The 22874-nt window shown below is 34.9% G+C and overlaps 1 protein-coding gene across 4 annotated transcripts in view; it reads right to left on the reverse strand.

Moving 5' to 3' along the window:
• The window catches only part of MEIS1 (Meis homeobox 1), a 176784-nt gene that overhangs the window by 98025 nt on the left and 55885 nt on the right, over nucleotides 1-22874 (reverse strand). The gene's annotated exons all lie outside the window — the stretch shown is intronic.

The following is a 22874-nucleotide window of genomic DNA, read 5'->3' on the forward strand; positions in this document are numbered from 1 at the left end:
GGCATGATGCAAACCGGTAGTAAAGGTAAGTAGAACCCACTCCTGCCCCAATTCCCAGTCCGTGGACCAGCATCAGTCCATGGCATGCCAGAAATTGGGCGACGCAAACAAGCGTAGTCCCATTTGTGGGATGCAGGCAGCACACGAAACCACACCCCCTCGAGTCCACGGAAAAACCTCTCTCCATGAAACCAGTCTCTGGTGCCCAAAAGTTGGGGGTGCTGCTGTAGCCTTTCCATAGATTAAATGCCTAGCTTTGGCTTAATGTCTGAAAGGACTTTAAATCAACTCAACACTGTTCAATTCGATGTGTTAGGGAGGATCTGATCTATACTGAGACCACACATGACTAATAGATAATCAAGTACAGAGGAAATATCATTTGTATTAATGTAATAAAGCATTATAAAAGGATTAATAGAAACTGAAAAATGTATGCTTAGAAGATAATTTCTTTTGCACTGCTGAATGCATTTTGATAGACTCCTATCTAAACTCGATTTCATTGAGGGCCGCATCAGGGTTGTGTTTGACCTTGGGGGACAAAGGGGGCATGGCCAGGGGGCATGGCCAGCTCGATTTAGTACTGTAGTACTGCTGATGGGAATGATGGAAACTGAAATATGGAGAGCTCTGGATTGGGAAAACTAATAAAAGGAAAAGCTGATAATAACCAAAACAATAATTGCACTTTTTCCAGTGTAGTCTTTCATATAAGTTTGACATACAGTATATATCAAACTCGCTTAGTTGATAAAAGCATGCAAAATTAGAATAATTTCTAGCAACAATTTATGTTTTTAAAATGATAAACATCTGTGAGTGAAAAATGAAACAACTATAATCAGTATCTTAATGAAGATAGGAAATTGATTGTCTTTCATATATTACTGGACTACAGTTGCCATAATCACTGATCATAGTTGTTTACAGTGACAGGAATAGAAGTTCCATGACATCTGGAAACCACATATTACTGCTCTTTCTCTAAACATTAAACTGTATTACCTAATGCTTCTCAATAAATTAGTAAATCTATACATAGAAATGAAAATCAGCCTTAAATAAAAATATATTGTAGGTTTTGTCAATTTTCATAAATTCTGCACATTTACAGCTAATCAGAATATTTTAAAACGAATGTGAAAACTTTAACACAGCTTTAACATACTTTAAGTAAGAGCAACAAGCTAGTACAGATTTGGAAGTCATAAAATGATATGAAAAGTCATAAAATATTTGTAATAATTAATGTAATATGAAGCTAACAAGCTATTTCTTTTATCAAAAGATACTTAAATGCACATTTACAGTGCATGATAAAAGTCTGGCATAATATTTTAATCTGGTATTGGGGGAGGGAACTGTTGCTACCTACTTTTATGGCAACCTACACACAACACATGCTGAGTGGACTAATTTAAAAGAGCAATACAAAAGTTAAACCACAAAATTGGTTTAAACATAAAGCTTGACTCTTGGAACAGACCTATGTTTTCAACAATATCATGTAGGAACAAGATAGGTTTTTCATTATGCAACACCATTACAGTTTATCAAAACATACAATTGAGTAATACTAAACTCAAAATCTCCACTGGAAAAAAAAATAAGTAATGCTTTTGTTTAAAATTAAATGTGCTTTGAAAAGAATGCAGTCCTCAATTCAAGTGTTTCCCTAAAAATACGACTTACCCCGAAAGTAAATCCTAGCTTGATTTTTACACCCAATATCAACCCTACCTGCAAAATAAACCCTAATTAAAGCCTTTCCCACTCCAGGGTGCATGGGTAAAAATTAAGATAAGGTGGGGATGGGGGGTGGAGCTGCCCTACTATTTACCTTCGGACAGTTGCAGCCAGACCTCTCATACCCTGACACCTGCCTTGCCGGCCCATTTCTTCTGCAGCCCTCAAGGCTTTGCTGAAGGCCTCTGCATCTGATAACAGAGCTCCAGATCAATCTGGAGCTCTGTTATCAGCTGCAAAGGCCTTCAGCAAAGCCTTGCCGGCCTTGCCAGCTACAGAAGAAATTCCTGAAGGCCTCTGACAGCGAAAAGGAGGCCAGGGGATGATGCACGCAAATGAGGTGAGTCAGTGGACGACACCCCCCTCCCTGAAAATAAGACCTTTTTTGGTGGCAAATATATATATAAGACAGGGTTTTATTTTCGGGGAAACACATGTATAAACCAATTAACCGACCCCATAATTTGAATGCATTACACATTTCTATGTGACGCTTTGACAAAGAGTTGACATCTGGAAAAATATTAGGGTTGCTCATTTTTTTTAAACAATAAGTATGATCTCTTAAAGAAAACAGAAGAAATTCACATATATATCCCAATATCTCGATTAGGCTTGATAGATTAATAAATACACAAAGCTGAAATTAATGGCAAAACCCTTAACCATTGCAAACCAGGTAACATAGCTCTTCTAAGGAGTATAAATCCTTCCATTACCCACCATCCAGTCAGAGCTCAAGAAGCTTCTTGGATGAGAAAGGAAATATCTTCAAAGAAAAACTAGAAGTCCAGTTGCCTTTTGAAAAAGCACCTCTGGGAAAACCTGGATGACATATAGCTCTTCTAAGGAATGTTTGTGTGTGAAAAGTGTTTAGTAAGGCAGAAATCAACTATAACTATTCTATAACAAAGATTTAATTGGAACATCTATAGACTAATAAAACTCTCTTGTCTGTTTATTTGTTTGTAACCTTCAATTAGCATTATAGTACAAAAATTGGTGCATCAGAGTACAAAAGAATTTGAATCAAGGTACATCAAATCTGCTAACATAAAAAATGTGTAAAAAATCCAAGATCCATTACTACCAAATTTCAAGGATTTCACCACCAGTTGTAATCACAAAATTGTAGCCACTACAGAGTCACCACAGTTGGCCACTGACATCTGATCATGATTTCCAAGACTCCCTTCCAGCTTCCCCCAAGCTAAGTCAATGGGGAAACTTGCAGGAAATCAGAAGTTACTCCCACCAACTCTTTGCCTGCTCATGGTCATTCTGGTTCTAAGTTCTAAGAGGTAAGGAAATATCTCTGAAAAGATGATGCAACAGGTCATGGGTCTACTACTTATAAACTTTAAAAAAAGGCAACTAAAGGCGAACCTGTGGTTTTTTTTTTTTTTAATAGAGAGCCAAAGGCAAAGAGTGTGCCTATAATTTGTACTGATTCAGTGAGACTTGACAATTCATGAGAACTGGACACATTCCCTCTTATCAGTCTTAGGTCTGGATGTGGAAACTACCTATATTTGCAGCAGGTAAGGTAGCAAGATTTGCTGTTTATCAGCCAGGAGGTAGTCAACCACCTTATTCATACTACGGTTTTGCTTGAGGGACAGAATGGAATCTCAATCTCAGAATGGAATTCATGAGAATTCTCAGAGAGTGTGCATCTCTCAGGTTGCTCAGTTTATTTTACTCATTTGAATATATGGTCCCTAGCAGCCCATCAGTGATCTACAATTATGAAGAACAAAGAAAGAAAGAAAAATAGAAGGTTACCGCCATAACCTTCTTTATTCTACAAGTGATATATTCTCAATATTAGTAAAGATAATTATTATGAAACCCATATAGTTTTCCTTCTTCCAAGAATAATGCTGACAGCATTTGGGTGACCTCACACAACTACCAAACCAAGACTCAATTATGTTTGCTCTAGGTAGCAGTATTTTTCCCATTCAAAACATGTACAAGAGTCCCTTAATATAGAATAGACAACAGAAGCCTTAATTATGTAAGACCTATAAATACCTAGTACAACTTAATACAAAGCAGAGCATGTAAGCTTAACCAACCAAAGTAAAAATAACTTAGACACAGCCTCTTTCATCTTTTCCTAACTAATACACATCCATACAGCCACAGAAAAACATTGCAATTCATTAGCTTGCATCATCTCACCTAAGGATTTTGTAACAATGCTATTAATTTAACATTTTCACAAACAGAGATCTTGACCTAATCAATGTTTAAAATTACAGAATGTATGGGGTGATCGGGTTAAAGATACAGTAGGTGTACTGGGAGATCTCAAATTGATTTATTGTAGATTATTAAAGATTTCTAATTCTCAATTTTTAACAAGAACTTCAATAAAGGATGATTCCTTCATCCCTACCCTAAAAAATACGGTGAAAAGAAGAAAGCTTCTAGTAATTACAAATAATTTTTGTGCAGAAAACCTATTAACTGATGCTTGCAAGAAAAACATAGTTTTAGTGTTCTTTAAATTTAAGTCAGTATCTTTTGCATCAGGCTTTGGTTGGTAGGGCTTGAAGTTACACTAAACAAGCAAATTGGATCCCACAACTTGAGGTTTGTTTACCTAACAACCTCTTGATTATCCATACGTGGAAAGGTTAGATGGTGCAAGAGCATAAATTAAAACAGTAGGATCCATGATAATGAAATTAATTAATTTTAATGCAATCCATATTTAAGCAAAACTATTTAAAATAACAAGGTACTGTAATATTCCAGATTAATGAATTCATTTCTATCACAATACTGATAACCTATCCTTCTAATGAAAAATATGTGGTCTATTCTAAAAGAATCAAAAGAACAATAAAATAATTACATGAGCCAAACTGAAAAAGCACAAAGGCTTTCTGTTAAGGTCCTGATTGTACTAGAGTGATAAGACCTATATCTGGCAAGTACCGTTTCATGACATACTGTCTTCTCAGCCATATCCAATGTATTTCAAACTATGGAGAAACCATCAACAGAGTCTTTGTTGTTGAATGAATGACCAAGCAGATTTGTATGTAGAAAAAGAGGGCTCTTAAAATATCTTGATAAACTTTATTAGCTGGAACAACACTGAATATTATCTACTTATTGCTGTTTAAATATAGTGGTCTTGTAGAAAAAATACTTATCTGTGACTGTGGTATCTGTTATCATGTGCTAGTCTGCACATACATATAATGATGGGTTAATTACCTCAATATGGACCAAAAAGAAGGGGGAGATTTATAAATAAAATAGTGATCATTTATAACTTTGATCAATGCTTTCCATTGGGGGAATTTATCTGGCTAAGCTTTTTAAAAATGTAAAATGTTATGTCTTCAAAATTGAGCAGCAGCAACTAGTCTACACACAGCTACAAGTATCCTTACTTTTTTATGTTATTAATGTTGTATAAGGACTTGATACCTCCAATCTATTGTCTACTTATTGAGGGAGAGGGGAATCTGACCTACAAGCTGCTTAGTATAATTCAGACCTTCAGACCTTGCTCCCAAATAAGCTATGGGACATTGCCTTCCTCACAAATGCTAATTGCAGAGGATTAATGTGTAAGTGAATAATATGTATTAAGTGCTTTGTATTGGTAAATGAATGCTCATTGTTTAAAAATAAGTACTCAAGGAGAAGTGAATCAAATAAGTTCATTGCAAGCACACAGCATCACTCAACTCCATAAATCACTGTCAACTAATTTATAACTGAATAAGTTAGGATAACATGGCCATAGATTGCATCACAGTGAATATTTGTCATGAACTAGTATGATCTTGCTTAAGTTGTCTTCCTACATGCTATAATAATCCTATTTGAAGCAAGCATGGAGATTGAAAAGATCAGTGAAATATGAGAGTTTATTTCATTACTTCTAATACACACAGATAATTTGGGGAAGAAACAGTAAGCAGCCACTTCCCCTAAAATTTAAATTCTGTCATTTTAAAATTATAGAAAGCCAATGGAAATTTCATAGGTCTTCCCGCACAAAATACACACATCTTCTGATAAGTATATAGTTCCCAATCTCTCCCTACTTTACAAATGTATACCTCTATCAGTAGCTCATAAAAGAACAAGCTCCTAAATCTTTGGAAACAATGCAATTGTGGAAACAAAATTGTACAACTTAAAGTCAGGAATGTCCCTTCATTATAAATAGTAATAAACCAATTTATTTAATGAGAGTATAAAGCAAAAGAAAGAATGGACACTAAAACATGTCACCTAATCAAAATCTCCAAAATTCTCTTGTGTCTTTGCAGAATTTATTCATGTCCTTTTTGAAGAACTGGATACAATATCAGAAACATTTAAGTACAACCTTAAGTCAGGTTTAGTAGAATATACTATTTATCTAAATTATCTGGATGAGGTCTGAATATCTTGCAGAGGGAACTCATTGTAGAGAACACTTATTAAGCAGATAATAAATTAGAATATGATAATAAGCAACACTATTTTTTTAAAAAAAAACACCAGCCAACAGCAGATAAGAAAAACAAATAGACGATGGGAATATAAATAGCTGGTCTCCAGGCTCTCATCTATAAAATTATGTAAACAGGGTATGAGGAAGCTGAATATATTAAAATATACTCAACATTAAAACAATTTGAATAGCAAATAGGATTAGGAAGCTTAAAGTATGTCTGAACTTTAGGAAGCAGAAGGATACTGGCTGAGAAGAACAAGTTTTAACACATTCACCACTGTGCATGTTGTTTGTTTTTCTAAATCTTACAGAATTAGGTGTGCAAGTCAAATCTGCCCCCAGGCAGCTTTAACTCCAGTGACCTGCCCTCATTCGGCAGAACACCATGGGTCTTGCTGACCTCGCCAGTAACACAGAGGTCATATTTTCACATGGATGAACAGATCTTGAACAATTTCTCCAATGTATTAAGCACAAAACAGGCTTTTCTTCAACATCAAGCATGCATGACTTAGCTGTACACCTCTCCCAATCTAACAGACATTTGGGGAGGTAAGGGGGTCAAGGAACTCCACCTCCCTCCACTATCCACTAACAGGGAATTGTACATATGCCCTCTTTTGCGGTTCACCCAGGATACAGATACAGAATAAGGTTGTTCTACATTCACTTTTATTTGTTTTTATTAGGCTTCACCTTCAACAAGCTAGGGTCAAAGTATCATGTAAAGGCTATTTGTTTCTATTTGTAGTTGTTGATATGAGAAAGTTGTGGCTGTGGTCACTTCTGTTTCAGAGCATAAAGAGCCAATGGAATTTTTGACTAATTGTTGGCCATCTTTCTTTACTTGTTTGTTGTATGTACGTGTACCTGAATGCGCACAAAATAAATATCAAAGTGTTATGTCAGCTGCCAATAAACCATTGCAACACTGCCCTATCTACATTTGCCTTAGAGAAATTTAGACGCCTAGAGCAATTGTTACTCTGCTTTTGCCTGTAGCCACAATTAGAAAGCTTCTCTCTTAAGCAATCCCAGTCTATATAAAACTGAAGATCAAAATCCCAAGTCAACAGATTTGGGTTCTTTGTAACTCAGAATGAACACACAGGGACTGCATCCTTACTACTTATGCAAGTGGACAACACATCTTTATTGTGTCATAAGTAATATCCATTCTATAGAAATCTGCCAATATTTTCAATGCACATTTGATCAAGGAGTAGGTGAATCTGTGTATTTTAACAGTAATTTCTAAAAGATAACACATTAAAACCATAATAAATTCATGGGAACAAAGTCCCATTTTACAGAATTCCAGTTTCTAGAAAAGGCAGCAAGAATGTTACTCTTTTTGTATGATCAATGGCTTCTGGAAAACATTGGAATAAGCTGTGCTGTAAATAACTTCTACAACTATTAAAACAACTACGAACCCTTCACTACATAGCATTTGAAATAATCACTATTCAAATCAAACTAACCCTTATTATTAGAGACATTGTTTGCCATTACTCTCTTTCAGGATATTTTTCAACCTTCCAACCTAGCCAAGCCCCTTTTCCAAGTACTAACCTGGACTGACCCTGCTTAGCTTCGAAGATCAGCCAAGTTGACCAGGTGCTGCCACCTGCTGAGGTGTACAGTATTCTGTCATCAGCTCTAATATCTCATGAAGTAGATTTTTAAAAACTGTGTAGAGTACATGCCAGAATATTTGTTCTGTGCCTCCTCATCTTTATCAAAACCCTATCCTCCAACAGAAGAAAACTGTGGAACTGTGTAAAACTCTTTATAATTGTCACATACAATATTAATAAGAAATACAGAAGGTGAAGAATAATAAGTTTTTTGTCCAATAGGTCTTAATCCAAACCTTTCTGTAACAGAATTTTGCAAAGATTCATTTTCCTAACTTCTTATACTTTTACCACATACGCTTTGAAAACATTCTCAAGAATCAAAAGTAAGGACATCTGCCACAAAAGTCCACAAATGCTTTGGGTTTTGCACATATTCACAGCTTCTCAAATGAGCATGCCACAAATTTAAATATTATTATCAAAATATCAAACGAGATCATTAGTTTTAATATCAGGGAGTAGAGGAGATGGATGAAAAAAGAGAAAGAAGAAAAACTTTCTTTTCATTTTGAGTCAGAATATAAAATACAATTATTCCACTCTGGAAACATAAAGAAATCTGTTTAATTCTCAGTCTATAATCTTTTCAGAAAATTTGACAGGAAGACATTCCTAACACTAGGGTTTCAACATGTTTATCTGCAAAAGGAAAGAGACAGGCTAGATATATACTTCAATGTAACTGAACATTCAGGTCAATAAATAATATAAAGCTGTATCATGCAAAAGCTAAAGCACCACCAAAATAAAGTGATATCTACACAGAAGAATTTGATTTTGATCATGCCCAGAAATGACACCTGGCAGAACAAATTCAGGGAGAGCTAGCTGATTGTGGGTAAAGTAATACTTTGCATTTAATGGAATATATTCGGTCATCCTCTCCCATATATTTAGTATTGTCCATCCTATAAAAATATTAGCTAATATAGAATGAAAATTAAATGACTTGCCACAAGTTTATATTTGATTAATTGTAGAATAGATTTTTGGCTACCACCCAAATTTTGTTCTCACCAACAAGCAAAATACATGAAGGCATGCAAGTATACAAAGGTAGATTGTGCTAACAACCAATGACTGGCTCCAAATCATCCTTTAAGCTCCTTGATATTAAGGCAGAGACAAAACCAGTTTTAATTTCTATACTAGAGCAGCTCGCAGTTGCTTTTGATATTACAAGTGAAATCTATAACAATATTTATCTTTAGGATATGTTAAGGATACTCAGCTCTAAGAAGACTTTTAATGCTAGATCAGATCTCAAATCTCCCGTGTTATATTTGTAAGAAAACAACAGAACAAAGCAGCAAGATGAAAGGTGAAAAAGAATTGGGATATGGAATTTTAATTTAATTTTATTATTAATAATAATAATAGTACAATAGTACAATGTCATGGGAACAAAAGGGGAAAAAGTTGTTGAAACTGAGATGGTGAAGATCTTGTGGGACTTTCGAATACAGACAGATCACCATTTGGAACACAACACCAGATACCAGATATCACGGTTGTTGAGGGCCAAAGCGTACAATTTATTGATATCGCTGTACCAGGAGATGCCAGAGTTGAAGAAAAAGAATTGGAAAAAATCATGAAATATCGCAACCTGGCCATCAAAACTATACGGTTATGAATGAAACATGTAACAGTGATACCCATTGTCATTGGGCCACTTGGTACCATGTCCAAGAATTTTACAAAACACATCAAGAAATTGCAGCTTCCTGCAATAACACCAGCGGAACTGCAAAAAACTGTGCTACTCGGAACATTGTATATTTTAAGAAAGTACTTGGTTGATACCTAGGACGCTGGCAGCAACCTGTATCAACCATTAGCACCAGTCACTGGTATTTATGATACATTTTTAAATTTTCAGTTGACTGAGTTTCATGTTTAATGAATAATAATAATAATAATAATAATAATAATAATAATAATAATAATACAGATGGATCGTCATTTGTAACACAACACACCAGATATCACAGTTGTTAAAAACTGAAGTGTACAATTTATTGATATCACTATACCACGAGATGCTAGAGTCGAAGAAAAAGAACTGGAAAAAATCATGAAATATCATGACCTGGCCATCGAAACTACATGATTATGGATGAAACATGTAACAGTGATACCCATTGCAATTGGAGCACTTGCCCAAGAATTTTACAAAACACATCAAGAAATTGCAGCTTTCTGCAATAACACCAGAAAAAACTGTGCTACTTGGAACATCGTACATTTTAAGAAGATACTTGGTTGATACCTAGGATGATGGCAGCAATCCGTATCAACCATCAGCGCCAGTCAATGATATTTGTGATACATTTTTAAATGTTCAGTTGACTGTCATGTTTAATGAATAAAAGAAAATAATAATAATAGTGTTTGAGTAGTAAATGTTAAAGAAAATGATATAATTAGACTATAATTATAAATTGCTTTTATTTATATATGTTTTAATGTCTGTAAACTATGGAAATTGACTTTTCATGGTATTTAGTGCTTCTTAATCAAGCCTCACTTTAGTTAAAGAAGGCTGCATTGTACTCCTTTGAAAATTACATTTGACTGAATGCTCATTCTTCTTCAGGAAATGTTCCTTGTGTGGCCATTTGGAGACTGTCTGGCCATTCAGACCAATAGTATTTAATTTTCTTCCCCTAAAAGATAAGCATCCTGAAATCAACTATACAATGGCTAATTCTGCACTCAAGAGATATGGCTTCCCTATGTTCAGATTAGACAACAAAATTATTTAATTAATGGGATTTTACTATATTCTCAAATTCATTTTGTTGTTTTAACTTTTTTTGGTCTGGTCTTGGGCTGTAATAAGATGCTTGTTTATTAGCTGTTTGGAAAATTTGTATTTTAAAATTTGCAAATTAGTGGATTCAAATTCAAACATTCCTCTATTTAATTATCCATATATAAACACTGGTACTTTGTTTTGACATTTCATTTTAATTCTCATTCATTGTTATTGGAAACCTACCTTTATGGGAAATCATTATATCTATATGTTGAAAAGAAATAAACTATCTTAAGGAACTAAATCCAATTTTGGAAATGCTCTATACAGTCCTCTATAATTATCTTAAGTTCTATAGAATTTTTTAATGTTCCATTAATGTGGCGCCAAGATTGTAAATGCTTAATATCCAATAATGGTTTCTTCTGAGAGGTTCATATCTTATGCATTTTATTCCCTTTTGCACTATTTTTTCTAATTATGTTTCACATTCATATTCTCACTAAAGTTCTAATGTTACTGCTTATTCCCAGTTAATTGAAAGGGATAGCAGAACCCTATTCATAATTTTCTAAGTATTAATCCTAGATATTCTCTACAGTATTTATTTGGTAAGGGACAAGATTTGCTTTTAAAGAGAGGTACAAATCTTTCTCTTAAATCTAACATTTGAAGATATACTTTGAATTCCTTACTCATCTATATGAAAGATCCATAAAAGCACATAGTTAGAGCTGATCTTGAAAAGCTAAGCAGGGCCAGGTCTGACTAATGCTTCTTCTTCTTCTTCTTCTTCTTCTTCTTCTTCTTCTTCTTCTTCTTCTTCTTCTTCTTCTTCTTCTTCTTCTTCTTCTTCTTCTTCTTCATCATCATCATCATCTATTAAATGTATATGTCACTCAACTCCCAATAACTCTGGTCAATTGAATGGGATTCCGCCAGTAAATACTAGAGTTGAAACACTTGAAGTACACTAAAATATCCCAGAAGGCTGAAAATTACTTCCGTACTCTTGTCAAGAAAATTACATGAACACATCTATGAAGTCATTAGAAGTCAAGCTCACCTTGAAGACTTTCCCTTTTTACTTTGTGATCAGTTATAAATGTTTCCCTTAACAAATGCTTATTCAGGTATCTGCATACTTCTTATCAGTTCAATTAGACTAGCTGATTGACTGATACTAAGAGAGAACATGACAGACCTGTATCTCCTGATAGATCATGAATGAATTACAGTAAGATAATTTTTTTGTTAAATAGTTGTTTGGTGGAAAGGGAGGGAGGGAGGGAGGGAGGGAGGGAGGGAGGGAAGGAAGGAAGGAAGGAAGGAAGGAAGGAAGGAAGGAAGGAAAAGCTTGCATATATCTAAAATCTATTATCCCTAATTTATAATAAAGGGCTTAATTTTTACTCAAATAGCTATGTAACATTAATAAATTGCTATGTCCAAACAAACACACATTTTGAAAATATTCTTGAATAGAACTTAGTAAAACATCATAATAATTATGAATTAGCCAAACTTGTAGTTGACCTACAAGTTAATTAATCCCTTAATATGGATGAGCCAACTTGAAGTAGAAAAACATGCAGATGCTGTTATTAGCATAGAACACAAATTATATGTAATGCTTTGAAATAACCTTTTGTTGCTGGTAGATAAGTGGTCGATATTAACTAAATTTAGTAGTTGGGAACAGAAACTTTTTATTTGGAAAGTTGAGGTTAAGACTTTCTGTGGCTAGCAATGAATTGGGGAGATAAAGATAGAAGAGTCATTGTTTGGAATAGGCATAATAAGCTTCCTGTCAAAGTTACTTGCCAGAACATGTGCACTACCACGATACAAACCAAGCACCTCATTATATGCTTGGGTTTTTTTTAAAAAAAAATGCATTTGTTCATGCAAAAACTTCTAAGAAAAACAAGTTGTGAGAGTAATCAACAGTAGACTCACTACTTCTGGATGCCAGATCTTTTATTTTAACAAACACTTCAGTCAAGGCAGTTTTTAGACTGTTAATTCACTGCTTTTCTAAACTGAAAGTAGTATCACATTACACTATTAAGCAAGAGACAATTTTCTAACAAACCATCTGCATCAATAGCTAAAAAGCAAGCGATGCTTTTAAATAAATGCTACTATTAGGTCTGGGCAAATAATATAGAGAATAAATGATATACAGAAGTACACACTGCTATCGTGTTACTAGCCTTTCCATTTGTTGCTTTTTAATAAAAACTCGGCATTGATAGTGCTTATTATTTTTTTTTTCATTCTCGCTTTTATCTCAGTTGTGCCTAGCCAAGCAGGTATCCATGTCAAAACAGCACCCTTCAGTTGGGGGTTTGTTTGACCTAGGTCACTTAACGGTCAAGCTTTTCCCCAGTTGTTAACACAAAGCTTCCAATCAGCTTCCAAGCCTACATCACAGTTTGTTCCATCCATAAACACTCTGTCCATATTGGGAAGATCCATCAGTTGCTTTCTGTGAAGTACTATCAAGGACAAATACACAAACAATCTCCAGGACAGAAACTTAAAACTGTGAGTTTGGGAGGAGCAGGGGATTTCAAAAAAGAAAAGTTCCAAATGCTTTTAAAAACAGCATTTATTTTTAAAGTCTTACACGAAAACAAGACTTTTATTCTAAAGTCTTACATTGAATTTAGCCAATTTATAACATTTTTAAAAAGTCTTCTTTAAAACATTACCAAACCAAGTATATACAGGTAGTCCTCAACTTACCATCACAATTGAGCCCAAAATTTATGTTGCTAAGTGAAAAATTTGTGAAGTGAGTTTTGCTACTTTTCTTGCCACATTTGTTAAGTGAATCACTGCAGTTGCTAGTGACATGGTTGTTAAATGAATCTGGTTTCCCAATTGACTTTGCTTGTCAGAAGGTTGCAAAAGGTGATCACATGACCCCGGGACACTGCAGCTGTCATAAACGTGAGTCAATTGTCAAGCATCCAAATCTAAATCACATGACCATGGGGATGTAGCAAAGGTCACAAGTGTAAAAAAATGGTTATAAGTCACTTTTTAGTGCCATAACTTCAAATGGTCACTGAGTGAACTGTTGTAAATCGAGGACTGTATTCTGTATCCTGTATTCTGAAAGATGGATGAATATATTACACATTTATAAAATATAGTAAACTATATTCAATGGTCTCCTGGAAGGAAATCAAGTATCATGTAAACTGATTTCAATATTTCTATAAGAAAAAGATTGAAGTGGAACACGTAAATGGGTAAAAACAAAATGCCAGTAAAATTCTAATATGATTTAGTTGGTTTTCATCTATCAGCTTTATATATATATATATATATATATATATATATATATATATATATATATATATATATATATATTCCTTTTAATATATATATATATATATATATATATATATATATATATATATATATATATATATATATGTTTAATTGTTTTATATATGATGCCAGAATATAAAGGTAACTCTTTCCTATTACTTGAAGTGCTAAAACTGAAGAATATATTACTTCTATCATTGCCTAGAGAAGTTATTACAAACTTAACATGTGCTTCATCCTCCTTGCTAACTAAAATCAGGGTAATGGGTTTGCAACTGTAATTCTAGCCCGCCCCTAAATTACAATAATCAAAAATAAATGCTTAAAGCAAACACTATTTCTATTAATCATGTTAATGAATTTCCTATTTACAAAAAAGGAGCCAAGAAATAATCTATCGGGGCTACGAGGTAGAATTGTGGCCATATGTCCACTCATATTATGCAACCTCTCTACATTATCCTTCCTCCCACAAACTCTTTAAGAAAATCCACCCCAAACCTGAGTAGGTTTTGAGGGGAGGGTGATGCTTTCAAATTCCCCTTGGTGAATGGAAACCAGTTTCATTCATGAAACTGCCCATTCTATTGCAGTTGGTGGTTCTGGATATATGAATGCAGTCCAAAACCAAATCTGAAATACAGAAACATGTTAAAAGTGTATTAATCTAACAAATATGCAGCAATGCAGAAGACAGCACATCGTTTGGCAATTATTGAGAAAAATTTTGCACATTATGCTGTTTTGGCCAGTCTATTTTTTAAATTATTTTTGTGGGTTGTTCTGAGCTGCTTAGGATCACTATGCGAGAGAGGTGGCTATGTACATTGTTCAAATAAGTAAATAAACTGCCAATTATGGGCACTTTTACAGGTGAATTTTATACTGTTTCAGACCCAGGTCTTGAATCTGTGTACTTGCATGATACCAACTGAATTTGAGAATGGAGTTCTTTTTTTCTGGATTCATCCTGATTTACAAAAAGAACACAAGATATATATATATTGTTTTTCCATGCAGAGCTTATGGGAGGTTTCTTTTTCCTCTTAACAAGAGTTCTTATCACACTCCATCCTTGGATGCTAGACCTATTATTCTCTTTCTACACTCACCCATTAAATTTTAAGTGACCAGACCATGTGACTCTCTGTAGGCATTGCTTAGAAAGTATCTTCTCCATTCCATCAAATACAATGATATGCACTGGTGGTTACAACCATTGAAAAGAACACAAAACTAGAAAAATCCTGAAATCCAGGTTGAAGTTCCTATTTGTTTAACAAAGGTCACTAGCAGATTTGGGCCAGTCTTCTCTTTCAGAACAACCTATCAGACAGGGTTGTGATATTTATTTATTTATTAATTTAATTTATATACCGCCCTTCTCCCAAAGGGACTCAGGGCGGTATACAGCCAGCATAAAAACACACAAATATAAAATGTAAAAACAATTTAAAAATATTAAATAGTTTGGCCCATCTAATTAAAATAAAGCTATGGAGTTAAAATTAGGGAGTCATGTATACCGTATCTTTACTCTGAGAATAAAGATGTGATAATAAAAAATAAAATAAAATAAAAAATAAAATAAAATACTAACAAATAATACTTGACGCAATCTTGAACAACCACATTTTAAACACTTTTTTGACCACAAGCCAACACGGACATTTTTAACTCTGTGTAGTAATAAAGGGATCTCGTGCACAGGATCCCTGAAAATTCCAACTACCAAGTAAAATCAAGTATCGTTGAAATGTTGATTTTTTAAAAAATAGGTCATTTTGTAGAATAAAATTATTTCTTATAATTGTATCTCAGCTATAAAGATATCAGCATATAACTATTTATTTCGTAAGAACATTTCTTTCTCTACTGAGAAGTTTAGTAATACTGTTCAGGAAACCTTCCATAGTGTGTACATTAATTTAATAAGTTTTATAGGTTCAGTTTTTGCAGTTTTTAAAACTCCAAATAACCTGCTACTAACATTTTTATCTATCTGCCTTCAAGTCAGTCTTGATTCCTGGCAGTTGCCTGGTTAAGTCCTTGAAGTGTTATTGGCAGTATTATTTGGAAGTGGCTTGTCCTTGTCTTCTTCCTAGGGTTGAGAAATGTTGACTAGCCCAAGTTCACAGAGCTGGCTTTGTGCCTAAGCAGAACTAGAACTCACTGTCTCCCAGATTCTAGCCTGGTGCCTTAACCACTACACTACCTCTTACTTACTGTATAGTTATATCATGCGTAAATTTCATTAAAAGGAAGTCTCCTTCAATCTGACTTCAACTTGGTACATCCCAACAAGGAAATGGTCTACTATGGCATTCTTCCAAGATTATTATATTGTATTCATACACACATGTGCATATAGAAATAGACACACATATAATCTTCTGAGACTAGCTTATGGAGTAATATGTCAGGGAGTCTCTCATCCAAGTGCTAATGAAGTCCAAACTTTCCAAGGTCAGACAGGTACTGCCACCTTCTAACTAGCTAGTGATCCCATAGAGGTTTTCTTGGCAATCATTTGGACATGATTTGCCACTGCTTTCTTATGTTTTCAATCTGAACTACAATCCTTTTATTTCTTAGATAATATCCCATATAAGTACTCCTCCATCACTCTTTTTAGCTTCCAAGTCTATAAAAGATGAAGTAAGAGCTTTTACCTACCAAGATGCAGACAAAATTAAACTCTTAAGGGGGAAACCTTAAGGGAGGTTTCATTTACCCAAAATTATTCTACTCTTTATTTTCATGCCATAAAACTAAACCTTTATATTAAGATAAATGTTCCCCTCGCATATATATGCTAGTCGTTCCTGACTCTAGGGGGCAGTGCTCATCTCCGTTTCAAAGCTAAAGAGCCAGCACTGTCCGAAGACGACTCCATGGTCATGTGGCCAGCATGACCAAATGCCAAAGGCACACAGAACACTGTTACCTTCCCACCAAAGGTGGTCCCTATTTTTCTACTTGCATTTTTTATCGGCTTTCGAATTGCTAGGTTGGCAGAAGCTGGGACAAGTAACGGGAGCTCACCCCATTACGCGGCACTAGGGATTCGAACCGCTGAACTGCCCACCTTTCAATCGACAAGCTCAGCATCTTAGCCACAGAGCCACCGCATCCCTTTATATTACTTTTATCTTAAAAGTAACCTCAAATCCTAGTAGTTTTCCTCAAATGTCATTCATGCAAAGCAGCAACATAAAAACAAAAAGTATCTGATGAATACTTTTTTGTTCCATAAAGATTAAAAAACTTCTATAATTTGTTAGTCATCCTATAACTAATGTTCAACGTAAATAAAATCACACAATTAAGAACACAATTTAAAATGAATCAAATAAATTCAGTGATCAATAAAGTTCCAAAGACCAAGCAGAAAATCAAAGAACATCATATAGATAGAAGTACTATAAACAAAACATAGCAATAAAAATAGGACAGAGCTAAAAGGCCAGAGAAGATAAAAGCTCTCTTGAAGTGGAAATTGTTTCAATTTACGGAGGTTATCCTTGCAATTTAGAAAGGGATCCTCCATGTGCAGCAAAAACTTTCCTGCAGAAATCAGTTTTTAACATGTAAGGCGGAAGTCTAAATATGCAACCCTAAAATATGAACAAATTTAATTTCTTAATTGCTTTTACATTGCCAGACCAGACACAGCTTAGGATAATTTCTGGATAGTGTAGCACCATCCACACAAAAAAAACCCTATCCTAGGTCCGACCATCCATCTGTCCATGGGGGGGGGGGGTTTGTGGAAAGAGGGGGAGAGAGATGGGGGGAGGGAGGGAGGGAGGGAGGGAGAGAAATTGCCTCCCATTCAAAAGAATAGAGTAACTAACCTACTGCTCTGCTTGAAATGGAGGGACATATATAAAAATTTGAATCTTGATTCCTCTATAAATAGAATCTATATCTGAAACAGGAAAAACTGGAATTGTTTCATAATGGCATCTTAACTTTTCTACCACAAGCCTACTTAGCTGTGCTTTTTTTCTCTCTCTCTCTCTCCTTGAAGACTTTTTATGTTTTGCCTTGCCAGGTAGAGGAAACCTCATAATGTGCCACAAAACCCCTAACAATTAAGTCCAATCCAGTTCAAAAAATTAGTATTAAATTAGTTGTTTTTTTTAAAAAAAAAATGCAGGCTGAAATAAACACATAAATTAGATTCAGCAACTTTTAAAATATGCATAAACCATGACCTAATAAAATGGAATGTAAGGAATACAACTCCATCCAAGCCACTTTCAGTTTGACCACATGGCCTAGGAAGTTATACATGACTGACCTTAATTTTTTTGCTTACTTTCTCTGCATCTGATCTAAACAACTATCAACTAACCACAGCCCCTAATACTTCGTATTCAATATTTTTATTAGCTTTTGTATTAACAAAAACTATAATGCTAGAAATAATTTCTTCAGGAATACTTTTATATCTGTAAACTATTGAATAAATATCTATCCATCCATCCATCTATAAATGAATGAATGAATCTATCTATATCTATATGAATGAATGAATGCATACAGACACACACATACACACACACACATGCACTATACATATCAGGGATGAAATTCAGCAGGTTCTGACAGGTTCTGGAGAACCGGTAGCGGACATTTTGAGTAGTTTGGAGAACTGGCAAATACCACCTCTGGCTGGCCCCAGAGTAGGGTGGAATAGAGATTTTGCAATATCCTTCCCCCAGGAGTGGGGAGGGAATGGGGATTTTGCAGTATCCTTCCTCTGCCACGCCTACCAAGCCACGCCTACTAAGCCACACCATGCCCACCCGCCATACCCACAGAACCGGTAGTAAAAAAATTTGAATTCCACCACTGACCCATATACACAGAATATATTTACATATACACATACATATATAACAGAGTGGGTGAAGATATACCACAATGGGAATACAGCCTTTAATAATGAATACAGTGACCTCCAAATAAGGAAAGAAATAATAATAATAATAATAATAATAATAATAATAATAATAATAATAATAATAAATAAAAACACAATATAATACACAATATTAGAAACACTATAATGAATGAAGATTGGAAAAAATAATCTAATGTTGTTGTAATTATCCCTACGACCCTCTAGGAAAAAAAATGTCTCAGTAATTTTCCCATACACAGATACACAGAAAAACTGATATTTTGTGTCATTCAACACATACACTGAAATTTGGCTTCAATGCAACTATGTCTGATGATAATAGAGTTTATTTTAAAGTCAGACTACATATTAATGGAAGTAATTTTGTAAGAGATATGTAATGTTTGGAAAGGAAGGGTTAACATAACAGTGAAATTAAGTACACAAGTAAGACTAAGCAAATAAATGTGTGATGAAATCTGAAGGGGAGAAACATATCATCTCAGATGCTACAAATGTAAATATAAACCGAATAGAAATGTTGCAAGAAATAACTGTACACAAAAACATCTAATGAAGATCAAGGACAACACAGTCACCCAAAATGATAAATGCCTTCCCAGGACATTAGGACCTTAATCAATGCCCTGTACCAAAAATGATGGCTAAAGAAAAAGACATCTTAATTTCACAGACTCCATGAGAAAAGGCATCAAACTTGGCAGTTGGCCATCAGTCAACAAAAAGCCCATGTCTCATTTTATGCACAATTGCTATAGAAAGGTAAAACAGAAATTATTGTAGGGTTGCAGTAAAGAGGTAAACTCTCTTGAGGCCAACACAAGTACTAGTGATTACATGGAGACATTCCGTACTGCTGCCAGTTTTCTTGGCAGCAATACGGAAATAGTTTGTCATCACCTTTCTTTCTGAGATTTTTTCCCCCAACTTCCCAATCTACACTATAGCCCTGGGATTCTCTGGAGGTTTTTCATCCAAGTGCTAAGCAAGTTTGACCATGCTTAACTTTTAAGGATCAGCCAAGGTCAGCTCTACACTTAACTTCTTATTGGCCTTGTACAGTCACTTTTAACAAAATACAGTTCAAGCATAAAATACATAGCTACATGAAGTACAGGTTTGAATTATCCCTGCTTTCTGTTTTCAGAACAACATATATGCCGGAAGCATGCTAAAATCAAAATGGGCAGAAGATTGATTGGGATCTACCTGTAAACTAGATGAGATACAGTAAAAAAAAAAAAAATTCTTGCCAGTTTCCAATGGTTTCATAAAAGCAAGAATAAAAGTGTTCATCTATCTCTAAATTAAATTGTTAGAACACCTGATTTATGCTAAACTAGAAGTAGTTAAAAATGCTATGGGAAAAACAACCCATGAGGGTATGACTCACGACGGGACTTTAAAACGGGAATTTAAGTATAACTTTTGAATAAATTTTTTAAATGTTACTCTACAATCTGGCTCTATTATTATTGATTGATTGATTGATTGATTGGTTCAATTTATATGCCACCCTTCTCCGGAGACTCAGGGCGGCTTACAACGTGTGAAGCAATAGCCTTCATATGTTTGTATATACCTGCTTAGTAGGGCTTTCAGTCCCCCTAAGTGGTGTTCTTTTTTTTATACAAAGTCAGTTTATTGCCCCCACAATCCGGGTCCTCATTTTACCTACCTCGGAAGGATGGAAGGCTGAGTCAACCTGGTTGAGCCTGGTGAGATTTGAACTTGCAGTAATTGCAGGCAGCTGGCAGCTAAGTGCTACTTAACAGCACTTTAGTCTGCTGTGCCACCAATGGTTGTATGTTATGCCTGTAGTTCTAGAACAGGGGTGTCAAACTCGATCCCATTGTGGGCAGTATCCGGATTTTGTTTGCCCTTGGGGACTGGGGTGGGTATGGCCCAGTCATCGTGGCTGACTGGGTGGGTGTGGCCAGGATGGGCCAGGGCCGAGACAGCATGGGCTGGTTCTTCGCCGTCTCTTGGATGGCCCCACAGAACAACTTTAGGTCTATGGTTGTCCAGATCTGGCCCACGGGCCATGTGTTTAACATGTCTGTTCTAGAAACTGAATTGATAAAATAAAATCCTGATAAAATATATAATCCAGTCTTAAATAAAGCTATATTGGGTAAGGTTAGAACAAAAACCCAATTTTTATAAATATGCCAGGTTTTATGAAATAAAAAAAGGTGGAGGGTCAAGGGAATATAAACATAAAATGAATATGGATGGTTATATATTTATGAAAGCATCCCCTTTCATTTTGTAATTACCTTTTCTATATTACATTTCAGCATAGAATTGGCACCTACTAGCCTTTACATGTACAAAGAAATATACTTTACTTGGGTATTTCTTCACAGGTTTTTTTTTTTTTTTGGTATAGCAGTCCTCTGAAGGGTCCCTGGTGGTCTCTGAGTTTGTTTTCTTTCAGGTGTTTCATTATCCAAACCCAAACATTATCAGTGCTGATAATGTTACTTAGTCTGGATAACGAAATATCTGCAAGAAAACAACCAAGCTCAGAGAGCACCAAGGAACCCACTGCCCCCATTTCAACCCTGAGCTACAAATATTTTCCTTTATTAGTAACATTCCTCTATTTCAAGATGTGAGATATTATCCTTAATGTGATTTAGGTTTTTTAAATGAAAAACTTCCCAGGTTAAGATCCCACAAGATTTACCCTGGAAAAATTAAGGATGGGATCTGAATGATACTCTTGTGCAATAGGATTCCAGGGTTCATTCACAGAACTCTCTGCCTCTGTGTACTCTTTATCTTCTCTAAGTTAACCTTAGCCAATCATCTCATAAGAGAGAGGGCAGATCTCACTAGCCCCTGGCCTAGTTTCCCATTGAAAAATGACAAATTCTTCAAATGCTCTCTTGCTTGCATTTGCTAGTAGCTTGTGCACTTAGGCAAGCCTTAAGTGCAGTCCAATTACCAGTTTTATTACTCCAATATCTTAATTACACGCATGTACACCTATTACGGTCTCTTCAGTTTTGAACATATTGTACTTCTTCATAAATCCCAAGATAAAGGTAAACATTTATCTGGGCACCTGCCATACTTAAAAAAGAGGAAGACAGGGTAATGTTTTATTTACGATATATAATACCATAAAATAGGATAGGCCTCTTCCTGATTTTATTTTTGGATTGTAAATAATTTGCTCAGAAAGTTTGTGAAGAGGGACAGGAATCCATGTTTGCAAAAGATATGAATGTCATAAAAAAGGAAATTCTTTTCTTTTTTTCCCACAGCCTAAATGAAGGTGAACTATGTAAATTATAGGACACCAACCAGCTGCTGTTTCCCACAGCAATGTGGTATTTTCTGCTGGGAATATTTTTTTTTCCTTAAAACTATCATTTATAACCCTTATCAGTACAACAGCAATCCAGTCATCAGCTGCAATGTTATGTGGGAAAAAAAGCCAAGGTCAACAAGTACTTGCATTTTGTTTATCTTAGCTGCAATTGTTACCAACATTCAATTGGACAATAAACATGAAGATTGTCAAATGCTCTCAGCAAAGCAGGTGATCCAAAAGTTATCACAGAGAAAGAGAAAGAGAAGTTCTGCCAAGCAATCAAACATTCTGTTACAACCTCTATGACTGGAGCACATTAATTTATGGCAGAACTCATTTCTCAAATCTAAAAGAATAGAATCAGACCATTCTCGCTCCTCTGATCCCAAGAGTAGGAAGCAGTAACTAAAAACTGCTCTCAGTTGCCTGACCAGCATACCAAACTGTAATTGACATCATTAATTAATTTCTACATATAGCCATACAGTGAAATCATCCTTGAGTTTTGACATAAAACAAACTGAATATTCAGAAGCAAATCAAACTTTTTTGAAGAAGCAGAGTATTACAGCTATCTCTTCCACCCAAATTACTGGATATATTGTTTATTATGCACTACTATACTGATATATTTACATCCTCTT

The sequence above is a fragment of the Pituophis catenifer genome, unplaced genomic scaffold (genome assembly GCF_029215685.1).
Source record: "Pituophis catenifer annectens isolate HBS135680 unplaced genomic scaffold, rPitCat1.0.hap2 SCAF_1, whole genome shotgun sequence".
Taxonomy (NCBI): domain Eukaryota; kingdom Metazoa; phylum Chordata; class Lepidosauria; order Squamata; family Colubridae; genus Pituophis; species Pituophis catenifer.